This window comes from Bombina bombina, chromosome 2 (genome assembly GCF_027579735.1).
Source record: "Bombina bombina isolate aBomBom1 chromosome 2, aBomBom1.pri, whole genome shotgun sequence".
Taxonomy (NCBI): domain Eukaryota; kingdom Metazoa; phylum Chordata; class Amphibia; order Anura; family Bombinatoridae; genus Bombina; species Bombina bombina.
Window position 1 is genome coordinate 1404896089 of NC_069500.1, and position 22977 is coordinate 1404919065.

The 22977-nt window shown below is 42.7% G+C and overlaps 1 protein-coding gene across 2 annotated transcripts in view; it reads left to right on the plus strand.

Annotated features, from left to right (window-relative positions):
* The window catches only part of DYSF (dysferlin), a 780712-nt gene that overhangs the window by 30227 nt on the left and 727508 nt on the right, over positions 1 to 22977 (plus strand). The window lies entirely within an intron of this gene.

Below are 22977 nucleotides of genomic sequence, written 5' to 3' on the forward strand. Positions count from 1 at the left end.
AAATGGTTAGATGAGGGTACCTCTGTTCTATCCTGGCAGTATAAATGGTTAGTTGAGGGTACCTCTGTTCTATCCTGGCACTATAAATGGTTAGATGAGGGTACCTCTGCTCTATCCTGGCAGTATATATGGTTAGTTGAGGGTACCTTTGTTCTATCCTGGCAGTGTAAATGGTTAGGTGAGGGACCTCTGTTCTATCCTGGCAGTATAAATGGTTAGTTGAGGGTACCTCTGTTTTATCATGGCACTATAAATGGTTAGATGAGGGGACCTCTGTTCTATCCCGGCAGTATAAATGGTTAAATGAGGGTACCTCTGCTCTATCCTGGCAGTATAAATGGTTAGATGAAGGTACCTCTGCTCTATCCTGGCAGTATAAATGGTTAGATGAGGGTACCTCTGTCCTATCCTGGCACAATAAATGGATAGATGAGGAACCTCTGTTTTATCCTGGCACTATAAATGGTTAGACAAGGGACCTCTGTTCTATCCTGGCAGTATAAATGGTTAGTTGAGGGACCTCTGTTCAATCCTGGAACTATAAATGGTTAGATGAGGGTACGTCTGCTCTATCCTGGCAGTATAAATGGTTAGATGAGGGTACCTCTGCTCTATCCTGGCAGTATAAATGGTTAGATGAGGGACCTCTGTTTTATCCTGGCAGTATAAATGGTTAGATGAGGGACCTCTGTTCTTTCCTGGCAGTATAAATAGTTAGATGAGGGACCTCTGCTCTATCCTGGCACTATAAATGTTAGATGAGGGACCTATGTTGTATCCTGGCACTATAAATGGTTAAATGAGGGACCTCTGTTCTATCCTGGCAGTATAAATAGTTAGATGAGGGTACCTCTGTTCTATCCTGGCAGTATAAATGGTTAGATGAGGGACCTCTGTTCTTTCCTGGCAGTATAAATAGTTAGATGAGGGACCTCTGCTCTATCCTGGCACTATAAATGTTAGATGAGGGACCTATGTTGTATCCTGGCACTATAAATGGTTAAATGAGGGACCTCTGTTCTATCCTGGCAGTATAAATAGTTAGATGAGGGTACCTCTGTTCTATCCTGGCAGTATAAATGGTTAGATGATGGAACCTCTGCTCTATCCTGGCAGTATAAATGGTTAGATGAGGGAGCTCTGTTTTATCCTGGCAGTATAAATTGTTAGATGAGGGACCTCTGTTCTTTCCTGGCAGTATAAATGGTTAGATGAGGGACCTCTGTTCTATCCTGGCAGTATAAATGGTTAGATGAGGTACCTCTGTTCTATCCTGGCAGTATAAATGGTTAGATGAGGGACCTCTGTTCTATCCTGGCACTATAAATGGTTAGTTGAGGGAACCTCTGCTCTATCCTGGCACTATAAATGGTTAGATGAGGGACCTCTGCTCTATCCTGGCAGTATAAATGGTTAGATGATGGTACCTCTGCTCTATCCTGGCAGTATAAATGGTTAGATGAGGGAGCTCTGTTTTATCCTGGCAGTATAAATTGTTAGATGAGGGACCTCTGTTCTTTCCTGGCAGTATAAATGGTTAGATGAGGGACCTCTGTTCTATCCTGGCACTAAATGGTTAAATGAGGGACATCTGCTCCATCCTGGCAGTATAAATGGTTATATGAGGGACCTCTGTTCTATCCTGGCACCAGGCAGTATAAATGGTTAGATGAGGGACCTCTGCTCTATCCTGGCTGTATAAATGGTTAGATGAGGGACCTCTGTTCTATCCTGGCAGTATAAATGGTTAGATGAGGTGACCTCTGTTCTATCCTGGCACCAGGTAGTATAAATGGTTAGATGAGGGACCTCTGCTCTATCCTGGCAGTATAAATGGTTAGATGAGGGACCTCTGCTCTATCCTGGCTGTATAAATGGTTAGATGAGGGACCTCTGTTCTATCCTGGCAGTATAAATGGTTAGTTGAGGGTACCTCTGTTCTATCCTGGCACCAGGCAGTATAAATGGTTTGGAGAGGGATCTCTGCTATATCCTGGCAGTATAAATGGTTAGATGAGGGTACCTCTGTTCTATCCTGGCACTATAAATGGTTAGATGAGGGTACCTCTGTTCTATCCTGGCAGTATAAATGGTTAGTTGAGGGTACCTCTGTTCTATCCTGGCACTATAAATGGTTAGATGAGGGTACCTCTGCTCTATCCTGGCAGTATATATGGTTAGTTGAGGGTACCTTTGTTCTATCCTGGCAGTGTAAATGGTTAGGTGAGGGACCTCTGTTCTATCCTGGCAGTATAAATGGTTAGTTGAGGGTACCTCTGTTTTATCATGGCACTATAAATGGTTAGATGAGGGGACCTCTGTTCTATCCCGGCAGTATAAATGGTTAAATGAGGCTACCTCTGCTCTATCCTGGCAGTATAAATGGTTAGATGAAGGTACCTCTGCTCTATCCTGGCAGTATAAATGGTTAGATGAGGGTACCTCTGTCCTATCCTGGCACAATAAATGGATAGATGAGGAACCTCTGTTTTATCCTGGCACTATAAATGGTTAGACAAGGGACCTCTGTTCTATCCTGGCAGTATAAATGGTTAGTTGAGGGACCTCTGTTCAATCCTGGAACTATAAATGGTTAGATGAGGGTACGTCTGCTCTATCCTGGCAGTATAAATGGTTAGATAAGGGTACCTCTGCTCTATCCTGGCAGTATAAATGGTTAGATGAGGGACCTCTGTTTTATCCTGGCAGTATAAATGGTTAGATGAGGGACCTCTGTTCTTTCCTGGCAGTATAAATAGTTAGATGAGGGACCTCTGCTCTATCCTGGCACTATAAATGTTAGATGAGGGACCTATGTTGTATCCTGGCACTATAAATGGTTAAATGAGGGACCTCTGTTCTATCCTGGCAGTATAAATGGTTAGATGAGGGTACCTCTGTTCTATCCTGGCAGTATAAATGGTTAGTTGAGGGTACCTCTGTTCTATCCTGGCACTATAAATGGTTAGATGAGGGTACCTCTGCTCTATCCTGGCAGTATAAAAGGTTAGTTGAGGGTACCTTTGTTCTATCCTGGCAGTATAAATGGTTAGGTGAGGGACCTCTGTTCTATCCTGGCAGTATAAATGGTTAGTTGAGGGACCTCTGTTTTATCATGGCACTATAAATGGTTAGATGAGGGGACCTCTCTTCTATCCTGGCAGTATAAATGGTTAAATGAGGGTACCTCTGCTCTATCCCGGCACTATAAATGGTTAGATGAGGGTACCTCTGCTCTATCCTGGCACTATAAATGGTTAGATGAGGGTACCTCTGTCCTATCCTGGCACTATAAATGGTTAGATGAGGGACCTCTGTTCTATCCTGGCAGTATAAATGGTTAGATGAGGGGACCTCTGTTCTATCCTGGCAGTATAAATGGTTAGATGAGGGTAACTTTTTTCTATCCTGGCACTATAAATGGTTAGTTGGGGGTACCTCTGTTCTATCCTGACACTTTAAATGGTTAGATGAGGGTACCTCTGCTCTATCCTGGCAGTATAAAAGGTTAGTTGAGGGTACCTTTGTTCTATCCTGGCAGTATAAATGGTTAGGTGAGGGACCTCTGTTCTATCCTGGCAGTATAAATGGTTAGTTGAGGGACCTCTGTTTTATCATGGCACTATAAATGGTTAGATGAGGGGACCTCTCTTCTATCCTGGCAGTATAAATGGTTAAATGAGGGTACCTCTGCTCTATCCCGGCACTATAAATGGTTAGATGAGGGTACCTCTGCTCTATCCTGGCACTATAAATGGTTAGATGAGGGTACCTCTGTCCTATCCTGGCACTATAAATGGTTAGATGAGGGACCTCTGTTCTATCCTGGCACTATAAATGGGTAGATGAGGGACCTCTGTTCTATCCTGGCAGTATAAATGGTTAGTTGAGGGACCTATGTTCTATCCTGGCACTATAAATGGTTATATGAGGGTACCTCTGCTCTATCCTGGCAGTATAAATGGTTAGCTGAGGGTACCTCTGTCCTATCCTGGCACAATAAATGGATAGATGAGGAAGCTCTGTTCTATCCTGGCACTATAAATTGTTAGATGAGGGTACCTCTGTTCTATCCTGGCAGTATAAATGGTTAGTTGAGGGACCTCTGTTCAATCCTGGCACTATAAATGGTTAGATGAGGGTACCTCTGCTCTATCCTGGCAGTATAAATGGTTAGATGAGGGTACCTCTGCTCTATCCTGACAGTGTAAATGGTTAGATGAGGGACCTCTTTTTTATCCTGGCAGTATAAATGGTTAGATGAGGGACATCCATTGACATGCGGTGACGTCAGAGGCTGGTGAGGCAGTGGCTAGGATACGCCTTCATTCTTTAGATATCCTTTGTTGAAGAAATAGCAACGCACATGGGTGAGCCAATCACATGAGGTATCTACATGCAGCCACCAATCAGCAGCTACTGAGCATATTTAGATATGATTTTCAACCAAGGATATCAAAAGAATTAAGAAAATTAAATATTAGATGTAAATTGGAAAGTTATTTAAAATTGCATGCATGCTCTTTCAGAATCATGAAAGAAAACATATGGGTTCATGTCCCTTTAAATGGTGTCTTGGAAAACTGATCAACTTAGTAAACATTTGATTTTAGTCTAAAGGATTGTAACAGAAACTCTTGCCAGATAACAAAATGCTTGCTCTGATTATGAGATCTAGAAATCCAGGCCCATTAAATTATGTTTAAAACATACTTTTTACTTTAACGCTGCAAATTATGCTTATAGATTCCTTCATTATTCAGTAAATATAAAAATGTAAAAAAAAAACTCCCAGTTGAAGTCATGAACTGTCAAGGTTGATTAGAAAGGTACACTATATACTACAGTCATTATTAACACATTCTGAGCTTGGTTTATTAAATAAACCAAGCTCAGAATGTGTTAATAATGACTGTAGTATAGTGTATACCTTTCTAATCAACCTTGACAGTACAAAGCTCCAATTCTTCCTACTCCTATGGCCTCTAGTTATCAAGCCATCAACCTCAAATATGCTGGAATTCCGCAGCGTATTTGTGGCGAGGCTGATTCACCTAAGTTATCAAGCCCTGCTTCCCGGCAAAAGTAGAATTTTGTGACGTAAGCTTCGATCCGCCGGAGTCAGTCTGACACAGATCGATTCTTACGTCACTCCAGATGTTCTGAACGCAAGTTCGGCACAATCTGACTACTTTTGGTAGTTATCAAATGACTAGCAGGTACGCTCTGCACTTTTCCGGAACAGGGAACCTGGTTTTCAATCCGCTGCCCTGGAGGCGGCGGATCCCATAGGAATCAATGGGAGTCTGACCATAGCGAAAGCTCATGTTCGCTGCTGCCAGACATCCCATTGATTCCTATGGGAAACGTCTGCATCTAATACCCTAACATGTACCCCGAGTCTAAACACCCCTAATCTGTCCCCCCCTACACCGCCGCAACTAAATAAATGTATTACCCCGCAGACACCTTCATAATACCTATTAACCCCAATCCTGCCCCCCCTATACCGCCGCCACCTATAATAAATTTATTAACCCCTATCCTGCCGATCCCGTACCCCGCCGCAACTAAATAAATTGTTTAACCCCTAAACCGCCGCTCCCGGACCCCGCCACAACCTATATTAAACTTATTAACCCCTAATCTGGCCCCCCTACACCGTCGCCACCTATAATAAATGTATTAACCCCTATCCTGCCCCCCCATACCGCCGCCATCTATATTAAACTAATTAACCCCTAAACCTAAGTCTAACCCTAACCCTAACACCCCCTAACATATATTATTTTAATAAATCTAAATAAAATTACTCTTATTAACTAAATTAATCCTATTTAAAACTAAATACTTACCTATAAAATAAACCCTAATATAGCTACAATATAACTAATAATTATATTGTAGCTATTTTAGGATTTATTTTTATTTTACAGGCAAATTTAAATTTATTTTAACTAGGTACAATAGCTATTAAATAGTTATTAACTATTTAATAGCTACCTAGTTAAAATAAAGACAAATTTACCTGTAAAATAAAAACTAACCTAAGTTACAATTACACCTAACAATACACTATCATTAACTAAATTATTCCTATTTAAAACTAAATACTTACCTGTAAAATAAACCGTAATATAGCTACAATGTAATTAATAATTACATTGTTGCTATTTTAGGATTTATATTTATTTTACAGGTAACTTTGTATTTATTTTAACTAGGTAGAATAGTTATTAAATAGTTATTAACTATTTAATAACTACCTAGCTAAAAGAAATACAAAATTACCTGTAAAATAAATCCTAACCTAAGTTAAAATTAAACCTAACACTACTATCATTAAATTAATTAAATTAATAAATTACAAATACCTACAATTAAATACAATTAAATAAACTAACTAAAGTAAAAAAAATAAAAAAAACTAAGTTACAAAAAAATAAAAAAATATTACAAGATTTTTAAGATAATTACACCTAATCTAAGCTCCCTAATAAAATAACAAAGCCCCCAAAATAAAAAAATGCCCTACCCTATTCTAAATTACGAAAGTTAACAGCTCTATTACCTCACCAGCCCTTAAAAGGGCCTTTTGCGGGGCATGCCCCAAAGAAATCAGCTCTTTTGCGTGTAAAAAACCCCACAATACCACCCCCTAACATTACAACCCACCACCCACATACCCCTACTCTAACCCAAACCCCCCTTAAATAAACCTAACACTACCCCCCTGAAGATCATCCTACCTTTAGCCGTCTTCAGCCAGCCGACCACTGATGGAACAGAAGAGGACATCCGCAGCGGTTGAAGTCTTCATCCAAGGGGCGCTGAAGAGGTCTTCCATCCGAAAGAAGTCTTCATCCAGGCGGCGTCTTCAATCTTCATCCATCCGGAGCGGAGCGGAGCCATCTTCAAAGTAGCCGACGTGGAGCCATCTTCATCCACCGACGCCTACTCGCCGAATGAATATTCCTTTAAGTGACGTCATCCAAGATGGCGTCCCTCAAATTCCGATTGGCTGATAGGATTCTATCAGCCAATCAGAATTAAGGTAGGAAAAATCTGATTGGCTGATCCAATCAGCCAATCAGATTGAGCTTGCATTCTATTGGCTGATCGGAACAGCCAATAGAATGCAAGCTCAATCTGATTGCCTGATTGGATCAGCCAATCGGATTGAACTTGAATCTGATTGGCTGATTGGATCAGCCAATCAGATTTTTCCTACCTTAATTCCGATTGGCTGATAGAATCCTATCAGCCAATCAGAATTCGAGGGACGCCATCTTGGATGACGTCACTTAAAGGAATATTCATTCGGCGAGTAGGCGTCGGTGGATGAAGATGGCTCCGCATCGGCTGCTTTGAAGATGGCTCCACTCCACTCCGGATGGATGAAGATGCAAGCTCAATCTGATTGGCTGATTGGATCAGCCAATCGGATTGAACTTGAATACGATTGGCTGATAGAATCCTATCAGCCAATCAGAATTCGAGGGACGCCATCTTGGATGACGTCACTTAAAGGAATATTCATTCGGCGAGTAGGCGTCGGTGGATGAAGATGGCTCCGCATCGGCTGCTTTGAAGATGGCTCCGCTCCACTCCGGATGGATGAAGATTGGAGACGCCGCCTGGATGAAGACTTCTATCGGATGGAAGACCTCTTTAGCGCCCCTTGGATGAAGACTTCGACCGCTGCGGATGTCCTCTTCTGTTCCATCAGTGGTCGGCTGGCTGAAGACGGCTAAAGGTAGGATGATCTTCAGGGGGGTAGTGTTAGGTTTATTTAAGGGGGGCTTGGGTTAGAGTAGGGGTATGTGGGTGGTGGGTTGTAATGTTGGGGGGTGGTATTGTGTTTTTTTTACAGGAAAAAGAGCTGATTTCTTTGGGGCATGCCCCGCAAAAGGCCCTTTTAAGGGCTGGTGAGGTAATAGAGCTGTAAACTTTCGTAATTTAGAATAGGGTAGGGCATTTTTTATTTTGGGGGGCTTTGTTATTTTATTAGGGGGCTTAGATTAGGTGTAATTAGCTTAAAAATCTTGTAATATTTTTTTATTTTTTGTAACTTAGTTTTTTTTATTCTTTGTACTTTAGTTAGTTTATTTAATTGCATTTAATTGTAGGTATTTGTAGATAATTAATTTAATTAATTTAATGATAGTGTAGTGTTAGGTTTAATTCTAACTTAGGTTAGGATTTATTTTACAGGTAATTTTGTATTTCTTTTAGCTAGGTAGTTATTAAATAGTTAATAACTATTTAATAACTATTCTACCTAGTTAAAATAAATACAAAGTTACCTGTAAAATAAATATAAATCCTACAATAGCTACAATGTAGTGTTAGGTGTAATTGTAACTTAGGTTAGTTTTTATTTTACAGGTAAATTTGTCTTTATTTTAACTAGGTAGCTATTAAATAGTTAATAACTATTTAATAGCTATTGTGCCTAGTTAAAATAAATTGAAATTTGCCTGTAAAATAAAAATAAATCCTAAAATAGCTACAATATAATTATTAGTTATATTGTAGCTATATTAGGGTTTATTTTATAGGTAAGTATCTAGTTTTAAATAGGATTAATTTAGTTAATAAGAGTAATATTTATTTAGATTTATTTAATTAATATTGAAGTTAGGGGGGTGTTAGGGTTAGACTTAGGTTTAGGGGTTAATAATTTTATTATAGGTTGCGGCGGTATAGGGGGGGCAGGATAGGGGTTAATAAATTTATTATAGGTGGCGACGGTGTAGGGGGGCAGATTAGGGGTTAATAAGTTTAATATAGGTTGCGGCGGGGTCCAGGAACGGCGGTTTAGGGGTTAAACAATTTATTTAGTTGCGGCGGGGTACAGGATCGGCAGGATAGGGGTTAATAAATTTATTATAGGTGGCGACGGTGTAGGGGGGGGGCAGATTAGGGGTTAATAAGTTTAATATAGGTTGCGGCGGGGTCCGGGAGCGGCGGTTTAGGGGTTAAACAATTTATTTAGTTGCGGCGGGGTACGGGATTGGCAGGATAGGGGTTAATAAATTTATTATAGGTGGCGGCGGTATAGGGGGGGAAGGAGAGGGGTTAATAGGTATTATGTAGGTGGCGGAGGGGTCCGGGCGCGGCGGTTTAGGGGTTAATACATTTATTATAGTTGCGGCGGGGTCTAGGAGCGGCGGTTTAGGGGTTAATAACTTTATTTAGTTGCGGGGGGCTCCAGGGGTGCCGGTATAGGGGGTAGAATAGTGTAGTTTAGTGTGGGTGCTTAGTGACAGCTTATCAATAAAGCTGGGAAAAAGCCGAAGAGCAGCGAGATCGGATGAGTGATAACTATCACAGTCCGCTGGTCATCGCCCCGTACTTGGTGCGTGGCTTTTTGACAGCTTTATTGATAACTTTGGCGAGCGTATTTAGGTCCGTGGCGGCGATGTGAGGCGAGCTTAGGCGGGCGTATTGGGGCCGGCGATGGCAGGTAAGTAGACATGTTGATAACTAGAGGCCTATATCTCTCACATTCACGTTTAAGTAGAACTGTTATCCAACTCATGATCTCAGACTCACAGCAAGGCAGCAATAATCAGCCAGAATGTCAGTGAGGGAAAAAAAATGATTTTTGTTTATGACTTTATTTAATTCTGCAAAATTGGGCTGCAGCAGTGAGCACACTGAGGCCTAACCTGGTCTGGTCCTGGTCCTTACCTGAGCACAAAAGCTAAGCAACCATATATCTCACTCAGATATAGCCACTCTAATCCTATCCATTAAATGATTGAAGTTTATTTCATTTCTTCCATTTCTTCCAGGATATATCTCTACAATAATTATAAAGCATTGTTGTATTTTTAAACGTATAAATACATATGTAAATGTAACCGCTCTCAAGCATAGCAAAAATCATCCTTACCTTAGCAGCAGATGCAGACAAAATGACCCACAGCTTATCAAATTAATGATTAGAACTGTATCCATATTATAAGGCTGCCACTAGAGACAGAGAATATACTGTTTGTTGTTCAATCAATCCCAGTAATGTTAAGAGCGGTCCGAACTTAACATTAAACCATTTATACTTTTGTTCTATCCTGGCAGTATAAATGGTTAGATGAGGGACCTCTGCTCTATCCTGGCACTATAAATGGTTAGATGAGGGACCTCTGTTCTATCCTCGCAGTATAAATGGTTAGATGAGGGACCTCTGTTCTATCCTGGCAGAATAAATGGTTAGATGAGGGACCTCTGCTCTATCCTGGCACTATAAATGGTTAGATAAGGGACCTCTGTTCTATCCTGCTAGTATAAATGGTTAGATAAGGTACCTCTGCTCTATCCTGGCACTATAAATAGTTAGATGAGGGACCTCTGCTCTATCCTGGAACTATAAATGGTTAGATGAGGGACCTCTGTTCTATCCTGGCACTATAAATGGTTAGATGAGGGTACCTCTGCTCTATCCTGGCAGTATAAATGGTTAGATGAGGGTACCTCTATTCTATCCTGGCAGTATAAATGGTTAGATGAGGGACCTCTGTTCTATCCTGGCACTTTAATTGGTTAGATGAGGGTACCTCTGTTCTATCCTGGCACTAGGCAGTATAAATGGTTAGAGGAGGGTACCTCTGTTCTATCCTGGCACCAGGCTGTATAAATGGTTAGATGAGGGTACCTCTGTTCTATCATGGCACTAGGCAGTATAAATGGTTAGATGAGGGACCTCTGTTCTATCCTGGCACTATAAATGGTTAGATGAGGGACCTCTGTTCTATCCTCGCAGTATAAATGGTTAGATGAGGGACCTCTGTTCTATCCTGGCAGAATAAATGGTTAGATGAGGGACCTCTGCTCTATCCTGGCACTATAAATGGTTAGATAAGGGACCTCTGTTCTATCCTGCTAGTATAAATGGTTAGATAAGGTACCTCTGCTCTATCCTGGCACTATAAATAGTTAGATGAGGGACCTCTGCTCTATCCTGGAACTATAAATGGTTAGATGAGGGACCTCTGTTCTATCCTGGCACTATAAATGGTTAGATGAGGGTACCTCTGCTCTATCCTGGCAGTATAAATGGTTAGATGAGGGACCTCTGCTCTATCCTGGCAGTATAAATGTTACATGAGGGACCTCTGTTCTATCCTGGCACTATAAATGGTTAGATGAGGGTACCTCTGTTATATCCTGGCAGTATAAATGGTTACATGAGGGACCTCTGTTCCATTCTGGCAGTAAAAATGGTTACATGAGGGACCTCTGTTCTATCCTGGCACTATAAATGGTTAGATGAGAGACATCTGTTCTATCCTGGCAGTATAAATGGTTAGGTGAGGGTACCTCTGTTCTATGCTGGCAGTATAAATGGTTAGGTGAGGGACCTCTGTTCTATCCTGGCAGTATAAATGGTTAGATGAGGGACCTCTGTTCTATCCTGGCAGTATAAATGGTTAGATGAGGGACCTCTGTTCTATCCTGGCACTATAAATGGTTACATGAGGGACCCCTGTTCTATCCTGGCACTATAAATGGTTACATGAGGGACCTCTGCTCTATCCTGGCACTATAAATGGTTAGATGAGGGACCTCTGTTCTATCCTGGCACTATAAATGGTTAGATGAGGGACCTCTGTTCTATCCTGGCACTATAAATGGTTAGATGAGGGACCTCTGTTCTATCCTGGCAGTATAAATGGTTAGATGAGGGACCTCTGCTCTATCCTGGCACTATAAATGGTTAGATGAGGGACCTCTGTTCTATCCTGGCAGTATAAATGGTTAGATGAGGGTACCTCTGTTCTATCCTGGCACTATAATTGGTTAGATGAGGGTACCTCTGTTCTATCCTGGCAGTATAAATGGTTAGATTAGGTACCTCTGCTCTATCCTGGCAGTATAAATGGTTAGATGAGGGACCTCTGCTCTATCCTGGCACTATAAATGGTTAGATGAGGGACCTCTGTTCTATCCTGGCAGTATAAATGGTTAGATGAGGGACCTCTGTTCTATCCTGGCAGTATAAATGGTTAGATGAGGGACCTCTGCTCTATCCTGGCACTATAAATGGTTAGATGAGGGACCTCTGTTCTATCCTGCTAGTATAAATGGTTAGATTAGGTACCTCTGCTCTATCCTGGCAGTATAAATGGTTAGATGAGGGACCTCTGCTCTATCCTGGAACTATAAATGGTTAGATGAGGGACCTCTGTTCTATCCTGGCACTATAAATGGTTAGATGAGGGTACCTCTGCTCTATCCTGGCAGTATAAATGGTTAGATGAGGGACCTCTGTTCTATCCTGGCACTATAAATGGTTAGATGAGGGTACCTCTGTTCTATCCTGGCAGTATAAATGGTTACATGAGGGACCTCTGTTCTATCCTGGCAGTATAAATGGTTACATGAGGGACCTCTGTTCTATCCTGGCACTATAGATGGTTAGATGAGGGACCTCTGTTCTATCCTGGCAGTATAAATGGTTACATGAGGGACCTCTGTTCTATCCTGGCACTATAGATGGTTAGATGAGGGACCTCTGTTCTATCCTGGCAGTATAAATGGTTAGGTGAGGGTACCTCTGTTCTATCCTGGCAGTATAAATGGTTAGGTGAGGGACCTCTGTTCTATCCTGGCAGTATAAATGGTTAGATGAGGGACCTCTGTTCTATCCTGGCACTATAAATGGTTAGATGAGGGACCTCTGTTCTATCCTGGCACTATAAATGGTTAGATGAGGGACCTCTGTTCTATCCTGGCAGTATAAATGGTTAGATGAGGGACCTCTGCTCTATTCTGGCACTATAAATGGTTAGATGAGGGACCTCTGTTCTATCCTGGCACTATAATTGGTTAGATGAGGGTACCTCTGTTCTATCCTGGCACCAGGCATTATAAATGGTTAGATGGGGGTACCTCTGCTCTATCCTGGCAGTATAAATGGTTAGATGAGGGACCTCTGCTCTATCCTGGCACTATAAATGGTTAGATGAGGGACCTCTGTTCTATCCTGGCAGTATAAATGGTTAGATGAGGGACCTCTGTTCTATCCTGGCAGTATAAATGGTTAGATGAGGGTACCTCTGTTCTATCCTGGCAGTATAAATGGTTAGATGAGGGACCTCTGTTCTATCCTGGCACTTTAATTGGTTAGATGAGGGTACCTCTGTTCTATCCTGGCACTAGGCAGTATAAATGGTTAGAGGAGGGTACCTCTGTTCTATCCTGGCACCAGGCTGTATAAATGGTTAGATGAGGGTACCTCTGTTCTATCATGGCACTAGGCAGTATAAATGGTTAGATGAGGGACCTCTGTTCTATCCTGGTAGTATAAATGGTTAGATGAGGGACCTCTGCTCTATCCTGGCACTATAAATGGTTAGATGAGGGACCTCTGTTCTATCCTGGCAGTATAAATGGTTAGATGAGGGTACCTCTGTTCTATCCTGGCACTATAATTGGTTAGATGAGGGTACCTCTGTTCTATCCTGGCACTAGGCAGTATAAATGGTTAGATGAGGGTACCTCTGTTCTATCCTGGCACCAGGCTGTATAAATGGTTAGATGAGGGTACCTCTGTTCTATCCTGCACCAGACAGTATAAATGGTTAGATGAGGGTACCTCTGCTCTATCCTGGCACTATAAATGGTTAGAGGAGGGTACCTCTGTTCTATCCTGCACCAGACAGTATAAATGGTTAGATGAGGGTACCTCTGTTCTATCATGGCACTAGGCAGTATAAATGGTTAGATGAGGGTACCTCTGCTCTATCCTGGCACTATAAATGGTTAGATGAGGGACCTCTGCTCTATCCTGGAACTATAAATGGTTAGATGAGGGACCTCTGTTCTATCCTGGCACTATAAATGGTTAGATGAGGGTACCTCTGCTCTATCCTGGCAGTATAAATGGTTAGATGAGGGACCTCTGCTCTATCCTGGCAGTATAAATGTTACATGAGGGACCTCTGTTCTATCCTGGCACTATAAATGGTTAGATGAGGGTACCTCTGTTCTATCCTGGCAGTATAAATGGTTACATGAGGGACCTCTGTTCTATCCTGGCACTATAAATGGTTAGATGAGGGACCTCTGTTCTATCCTGGCAGTATAAATGGTTAGGTGAGGGTTCTTCTGTTCTATCCTGGCAGTATAAATGGTTAGATGAGGGACCTCTGTTCTATCCTGGCACTATAAATGGTTAGATGAGGGACCTCTGTTCTATCCTGGCAGTATAAATGGTTAGATGAGGGACCTCTGCTCTATCCTGGCACTATAAATGGTTAGATGAGGGACCTCTGTTCTATCCTGGCAGTATAAATGGTTAGATGAGGGTACCTCTGTTCTATCCTGGCACTATAATTGGTTAGATGAGGGTACCTCTGTTCTATCCTGGCAGTATAAATGGTTAGATTAGGTACCTCTGTTCTATCCTGGCAGTATAAATGGTTAGATGAGGGACCTCTGCTCTATCCTGGCACTATAAATGGTTAGATGAGGGACCTCTGTTCTATCCTGCTAGTATAAATGGTTAGATTAGGTACCTCTGCTCTATCCAGGCAGTATAAATGGTTACATGAGGGACCTCTGCTCTATCCTGGAACTATAAATGGTTAGATGAGGGACCTCTGTTCTATCCTGGCACTATAAATGGTTAGATGAGGGTACCTCTGTTCTATCCTGGCAGTATAAATGGTTAGATGAGGGACCTCTGTTCTATCCTGGCACTATAAATGGTTAGATGAGGGTACCTCTGTTCTATCCTGGCAGTATAAATGGTTACATGAGGGACCTCTGTTCTATCCTGGCAGTATAAATGGTTACATGAGGGACCTCTGTTCTATCCTGGCACTATAAATGGTTAGATGAGGGACCTCTGTTCTATCCTGGCAGTATAAATGGTTAGGTGAGGGTACCTCTGTTCTATCCTGGCAGTATAAATGGTTAGGTGAGGGACCTCTGTTCTATCCTGGCAGTATAAATGGTTAGATGAGGGACCTCTGTTCTATCCTGGCACTATAAATGGTTAGATGAGGGACCTCTGTTCTATCCTGGCACTATAAATGGTTAGATGAGGGATCTCTGTTCTATCCTGGCAGTATAAATGGTTAGATGAGGGACCTTTGCTCTATCCTGGCACTATAAATGGTTAGATGAGGGACCTCTGTTCTATCCTGGCACTATAATTGGTTAGATGAGGGTACCTCTGTTCTATCCTGGCACCAGACATTATAAATGGTTAGATGAGGGTACCTCTGCTCTATCCTGGCAGTATAAATGGTTAGATGAGGGACCTCTGCTCTATCCTGGCACTATAAATGGTTAGATGAGGGACCTCTGTTCTATCCTGGCAGTATAAATGGTTAGATGAGGGACCTCTGTTCTATCCTGGCAGTATAAATGGTTAGGTGAGGGTACCTCAATTCTATCCTGGCAGTATAAATGGTTAGATGAGGGTACCTTTGTTCTATCCTGGCAGTATAAATGGTTAGATGAGGGACCTCTGTTCTATCCTGGCACTAGGCAGTATAAATGGTTAGAGGAGGGTACCTCTGTTCTATCCTGGCCCCAGGCTGTATAAATGGTTAGATGAGGGACCTCTGTTCTATCCTGGCAGTATAAATGGTTAGATGAGGGACCTCTGTTCTATCCTGGCACTATAAATGGTTACATGAGGGACCCCTGTTCTATCCTGGCACTATAAATGGTTACATGAGGGACCTCTGCTCTATCCTGGCACTATAAATGGTTAGATGAGGGACCTCTGTTCTATCCTGGCACTATAAATGGTTAGATGAGGGACCTCTGTTCTATCCTGGCACTATAAATGGTTAGATGAGGGACCTCTGTTCTATCCTGGCAGTATAAATGGTTAGATGAGGGACCTCTGCTCTATCCTGGCACTATAAATGGTTAGATGAGGGACCTCTGTTCTATCCTGGCAGTATAAATGGTTAGATGAGGGTACCTCTGTTCTATCCTGGCACTATAATTGGTTAGATGAGGGTACCTCTGTTCTATCCTGGCAGTATAAATGGTTAGATTAGGTACCTCTGCTCTATCCTGGCAGTATAAATGGTTAGATGAGGGACCTCTGCTCTATCCTGGCACTATAAATGGTTAGATGAGGGACCTCTGTTCTATCCTGGCAGTATAAATGGTTAGATGAGGGACCTCTGTTCTATCCTGGCAGTATAAATGGTTAGATGAGGGACCTCTGCTCTATCCTGGCACTATAAATGGTTAGATGAGGGACCTCTGTTCTATCCTGCTAGTATAAATGGTTAGATTAGGTACCTCTGCTCTATCCTGGCAGTATAAATGGTTAGATGAGGGACCTCTGCTCTATCCTGGAACTATAAATGGTTAGATGAGGGACCTCTGTTCTATCCTGGCACTATAAATGGTTAGATGAGGGTACCTCTGCTCTATCCTGGCAGTATAAATGGTTAGATGAGGGACCTCTGTTCTATCCTGGCACTATAAATGGTTAGATGAGGGTACCTCTGTTCTATCCTGGCAGTATAAATGGTTACATGAGGGACCTCTGTTCTATCCTGGCAGTATAAATGGTTACATGAGGGACCTCTGTTCTATCCTGGCACTATAGATGGTTAGATGAGGGACCTCTGTTCTATCCTGGCAGTATAAATGGTTAGGTGAGGGTACCTCTGTTCTATCCTGGCAGTATAAATGGTTAGGTGAGGGACCTCTGTTCTATCCTGGCAGTATAAATGGTTAGATGAGGGACCTCTGTTCTATCCTGGCACTATAAATGGTTAGATGAGGGACCTCTGTTCTATCCTGGCACTATAAATGGTTAGATGAGGGACCTCTGTTCTATCCTGGCAGTATAAATGGTTAGATGAGGGACCTCTGCTCTATTCTGGCACTATAAATGGTTAGATGAGGGACCTCTGTTCTATCCTGGCACTATAATTGGTTAGATGAGGGTACCTCTGTTCTATCCTGGCACCAGGCATTATAAATGGTTAGATGGGGGTACCTCTGCTCTATCCTGGCAGTATAAATGGTTAGATGAGGGACCTCTGCTCTATCCTGGCACTATAAATGGTTAGATGAGGGACCTCTGTTCTATCCTGGCAGTATAAATGGTTAGATGAGGGACCTCTGTTCTATCCTGGCAGTATAAATGGTTAGATGAGGGTACCTCTGTTCTATCCTGGCAGTATAAATGGTTAGATGAGGGACCTCTGTTCTATCCTGGCACTTTAATTGGTTAGATGAGGGTACCTCTGTTCTATCCTGGCACTAGGCAGTATAAATGGTTAGAGGAGGGTACCTCTGTTCTATCCTGGCACCAGGCTGTATAAATGGTTAGATGAGGGTACCTCTGTTCTATCATGGCACTAGGCAGTATAAATGGTTAGATGAGGGACCTCTGTTCTATCCTGGTAGTATAAATGGTTAGATGAGGGACCTCTGCTCTATCCTGGCACTATAAATGGTTAGATGAGGGACCTCTGTTCTATCCTGGCAGTATAAATGGTTAGATGAGGGTACCTCTGTTCTATCCTGGCACTATAATTGGTTAGATGAGGGTACCTCTGTTCTATCCTGGCACTAGGCAGTATAAATGGTTAGATGAGGGTACCTCTGTTCTATCCTGGCACCAGGCTGTATAAATGGTTAGATGAGGGTACCTCTGTTCTATCCTGCACCAGACAGTATAAATGGTTAGATGAGGGTACCTCTGCTCTATCCTGGCACTATAAATGGTTAGAGGAGGGTACCTCTGTTCTATCCTGCACCAGACAGTATAAATGGTTAGATGAGGGTACCTCTGTTCTATCATGGCACTAGGCAGTATAAATGGTTAGATGAGGGTACCTCTGCTCTATCCTGGCACTATAAATGGTTAGATGAGGGACCTCTGCTCTATCCTGGAACTATAAATGGTTAGATGAGGGACCTCTGTTCTATCCTGGCACTATAAATGGTTAGATGAGGGTACCTCTGCTCTATCCTGGCAGTATAAATGGTTAGATGAGGGACCTCTGCTCTATCCTGGCAGTATAAATGTTACATGAGGGACCTCTGTTCTATCCTGGCACTATAAATGGTTAGATGAGGGTACCTCTGTTCTATCCTGGCAGTATAAATGGTTACATGAGGGACCTCTGTTCTATCCTGGCACTATAAATGGTTAGATGAGGGACCTCTGTTCTATCCTGGCAGTATAAATGGTTAGGTGAGGGTTCTTCTGTTCTATCCTGGCAGTATAAATGGTTAGATGAGGGACCTCTGTTCTATCCTGGCACTATAAATGGTTAGATGAGGGACCTCTGTTCTATCCTGGCAGTATAAATGGTTAGATGAGGGACCTCTGCTCTATCCTGGCACTATAAATGGTTAGATGAGGGACCTCTGTTCTATCCTGGCAGTATAAATGGTTAGATGAGGGTACCTCTGTTCTATCCTGGCACTATAATTGGTTAGATGAGGGTACCTCTGTTCTATCCTGGCAGTATAAATGGTTAGATTAGGTACCTCTGTTCTATCCTGGCAGTATAAATGGTTAGATGAGGGACCTCTGCTCTATCCTGGCACTATAAATGGTTAGATGAGGGACCTCTGTTCTATCCTGCTAGTATAAATGGTTAGATTAGGTACCTCTGCTCTATCCAGGCAGTATAAATGGTTACATGAGGGACCTCTGCTCTATCCTGGAACTATAAATGGTTAGATGAGGGACCTCTGTTCTATCCTGGCACTATAAATGGTTAGATGAGGGTACCTCTGTTCTATCCTGGCAGTATAAATGGTTAGATGAGGGACCTCTGTTCTATCCTGGCACTATAAATGGTTAGATGAGGGTACCTCTGTTCTATCCTGGCAGTATAAATGGTTACATGAGGGACCTCTGTTCTATCCTGGCAGTATAAATGGTTACATGAGGGACCTCTGTTCTATCCTGGCACTATAAATGGTTAGATGAGGGACCTCTGTTCTATCCTGGCAGTATAAATGGTTAGGTGAGGGTACCTCTGTTCTATCCTGGCAGTATAAATGGTTAGGTGAGGGACCTCTGTTCTATCCTGGCAGTATAAATGGTTAGATGAGGGACCTCTGTTCTATCCTGGCACTATAAATGGTTAGATGAGGGACCTCTGTTCTATCCTGGCACTATAAATGGTTAGATGAGGGATCTCTGTTCTATCCTGGCAGTATAAATGGTTAGATGAGGGACCTTTGCTCTATCCTGGCACTATAAATGGTTAGATGAGGGACCTCTGTTCTATCCTGGCACTATAATTGGTTAGATGAGGGTACCTCTGTTCTATCCTGGCACCAGACATTATAAATGGTTAGATGAGGGTACCTCTGCTCTATCCTGGCAGTATAAATGGTTAGATGAGGGACCTCTGCTCTATCCTGGCACTATAAATGGTTAGATGAGGGACCTCTGTTCTATCCTGGCAGTATAAATGGTTAGATGAGGGACCTCTGTTCTATCCTGGCAGTATAAATGGTTAGGTGAGGGTACCTCAATTCTATCCTGGCAGTATAAATGGTTAGATGAGGGTACCTTTGTTCTATCCTGGCAGTATAAATGGTTAGATGAGGGACCTCTGTTCTATCCTGGCACTAGGCAGTATAAATGGTTAGAGGAGGGTACCTCTGTTCTATCCTGGCCCCAGGCTGTATAAATGGTTAGATGAGGGACCTCTGTTCTATCCTGGCAGTATAAATGGTTAGATGAGGGACCTCTGCTCTATCCTCGCACTATAAATGGTTAGATGAGGGACCTCTGTTCTATCCTGGCAGTATAAATGGTTAGATGAGGGTACCTCTGTTCTATCCTGGCACTATAATTGGTTAGATGAGGGTACCTCTGTTCTATCCTGGCACTAGGCAGTATAAATGGTTAGATGAGGGTACCTCTGTTCTATCCTGGCACCAGGCTGTATAAATGGTTAGATGAGGGTACCTCTGTTCTATCCTGCACCAGACAGTATAAATGGTTAGATGAGGGTACCTCTGCTCTATCCTGGCACTATAAATGGTTAGAGGAGGGTACCTCTGTTCTATCCTGCACCAGAGAGTATAAATGGTTAGATGAGGGTACCTCTGTTCTATCATGGCACTAGGCAGTATAAATGGTTAGATGAGGGTACCTCTGTTCTATCCTGGCACCAGGCAGTATAAATGGTTATATGAAGGTACCTCTGTTCTATCATGGCACTAGGCAGTATAAATGGTTAGATGAGGGTACCTCTGTTCTATCATGGCACCAGGCAGTATAGATGGTTAGATGAGGGTACCTCTGTTCTATCCTGGCACCAGGCAGTATAAATGGTTAGATGAGGGTACCTCTATTCTATGCTGGCACCAGGCAGTATAAATGGTTAGATGAGGGTACCTCTGTTCTATCCTGGCACCAGGCAGTATAAATGGTTAGGTGAGGGTACCTCAGTTCTATCCTGGCAGTATAAATGGTTAGATGAGGGTACCTCTGTTCTATCCTGGCAGTATAAATGGTTAGTTGAGGGACCTCTGTTCTATCCTGGCAGTATAAATGGTTAGTTGAGGGACCTCTGTTCTATCCTGGCAGTATAAATGGTTAGATAAGGGACCTCTGTTCTATCCTGGCAGTATAAATGGTTAGGTGAGGGTACCTCTGCTCTATCCTGGCTGTATAAATGGTTAGTTGAGGGACCTCTGTTCTATCCTGGCAGTATAAATGGTTAGATAAGGGACCGCTGTTCTATCCTGGCAGTATAAATAGTTAGATGAGGGACCTCTGCTCTATCCTGGCAGTATAAATGGTTAGATGAGGGACCTCTGTTCTATCCAGGCAGTATAAATGGTTAGTTGAGGGACCTCTGTTCTATCCTGGCAGTATAAATGGTTAGATAAGGGACCTCTGTTCTATCCTGGCAGTATAAATAGTTAGATGAGGGACCTCTGTTCTATCCTGGCAGTATAAATGGTTAGATGAGGGACCTCTGTTCTATCCTGGCACTATAATTGGTTAGATGAGGGTACCTCTGTTCTATCCTGGCACTAGGCAGTATAAATGATTAGAGGAGGGTACCTCTGTTCTATCCTGGCACCAGGCTGTATAAATGGTTAGATGAGGGTACCTCTGTTCTATCCTGCACCAGACAGTATAAATGGTTAGATGAGGGTACCTCTGCTCTATCCTGGCAGTATAAATGGTTAGAGGAGGGTACCTCTGTTCTATCCTGACACCAGGCTGTATAAATGGTTAGATGAGGGTACCTCTGTTCTATCATGGCACTAGGCAGTATAAATGGTTAGATGAGGGTACCTCTGTTCTATCCTGCACCAGACAATATAAATGGTTAGATGAGGGACCTCTGCTCTATCCTGGCAGTATAAATGGTTAGAGGAGGGTACCTCTGTTCTATCCTGGCACCAGGCTGTATAAATGGTTAGATGAGGGTACCTCTGTTCTATCCTGGCACCAGGCAGTATAAATGGTTATATGAAGGTACCTCTGTTCTATCATGGCACTAGGCAGTATAAATGGTTAGATGAGGGTACCTCTGTTCTATCCTGGCACTATAATTGGTTAGATGAGGGTACCTCTGTTCTATCCTGGCACTAGGCAGTATAAATGGTTAGATGAGGGTACCTCTGTTCTATCCTGGCACCAGGCAGTACAAATGGTTAGATGAGGGTACCTCTATTCTATGCTGGCACCAGGCAGTATAAATGGTTAGATGAGGGTACCTCTGTTCTATCCTGGCACCAGGCAGTATAAATGGTTAGGTGAGGGTACCTCTGTTCTATCCTGACAGTATAAATGGTTAGTTGAGGGACCTCTGTTCTATCCTGGCAGTATAAATGGTTAGTTGAGGGACCTCTGTTCTATCCTGGCAGTATAAATGGTTAGATAAGGGACCTCTGTTCTATCCTGGCAGTATAAATGGTTAGATGAGGGACCTCTGTTCTATCCTGGCAGTATAAATGGTTAGTTGAGGGACCTCTGTTCTATCCTGGCAGTATAAATGGTTAGTTGAGGGACCTCTGTTCTATCCTGGCAGTATAAATGGTTAGATGAGGGACCTCTGTTCTATCCTGGCAGTATAAATGGTTAGTTGAGGGACCTCTGTTCTATCCTGGCAGTATAAATGGTTAGTTGAGGGACCTCTGTTCTATCCTGGCAGTATAAATGGTTAGATAAGGGACCTCTGTTCTATCCTGGCAGTAATATAAATGGTTAGATGAGGGACCTCTGTTCTATCCTGGCAGTATAAATGGTTAGATGAGGGTACCTCTGCTCTATCTTGGCAGTATAAATGGTTAGATGAGGGACCTCTGTTCTATCCTGGCACTATAAATGGTTAGATGAGGGACCTCTGTTCTATCCTGGCACTATAAATGGTTAGATGAGGGACCTCTGCTCTATATTGGCAGTATAAATGGTTAGATGAGGGACCTCTGCTCTATATTGGCACTATAAATGGTTAGATTAGGTACCTCTGCTCTTTCCTGGCAGTATAAATGGTTAGATGAGGGACCTCTGTTCTATCCTGGCAGTATAAATGGTTAGACGAGGGTACCTCTGCTCTATCCTGGCACTATAAATGGTTAGATGATGGACCTCTGCTCTTTCCTGGCAGTATAAATGGTTAGATGAGGGTACGTTCCTGGCAGTAAAAATGGTTAGATGAGGGTACGTTCCTGGCAGTAAAAATGGTTAGATGAGGGTACGTTCCTGGCAGTTTAAATGGTTAGTTGAGGGACCTCTGCTCTATCCTGGCACTATAAATGGTTAGATGATGGACCTCTGCTCTTTCCTGGCAGTATAAATGGCTAGATGAAGGTACCTCTGCTCTTTCCTGGCAGTATAAATGGTTAGGTGAGGGGACCTCTGTTCTATCCTGGCACCAGGCACTATAAATGGTTAGATGAGGGACCTCTGTAACATCCTCCAGCAGTACTAGTATAGTCAGGAAACCAACTGCATCCTGCCCCTGTCCTAGGTCAGGATATCCCAGCACT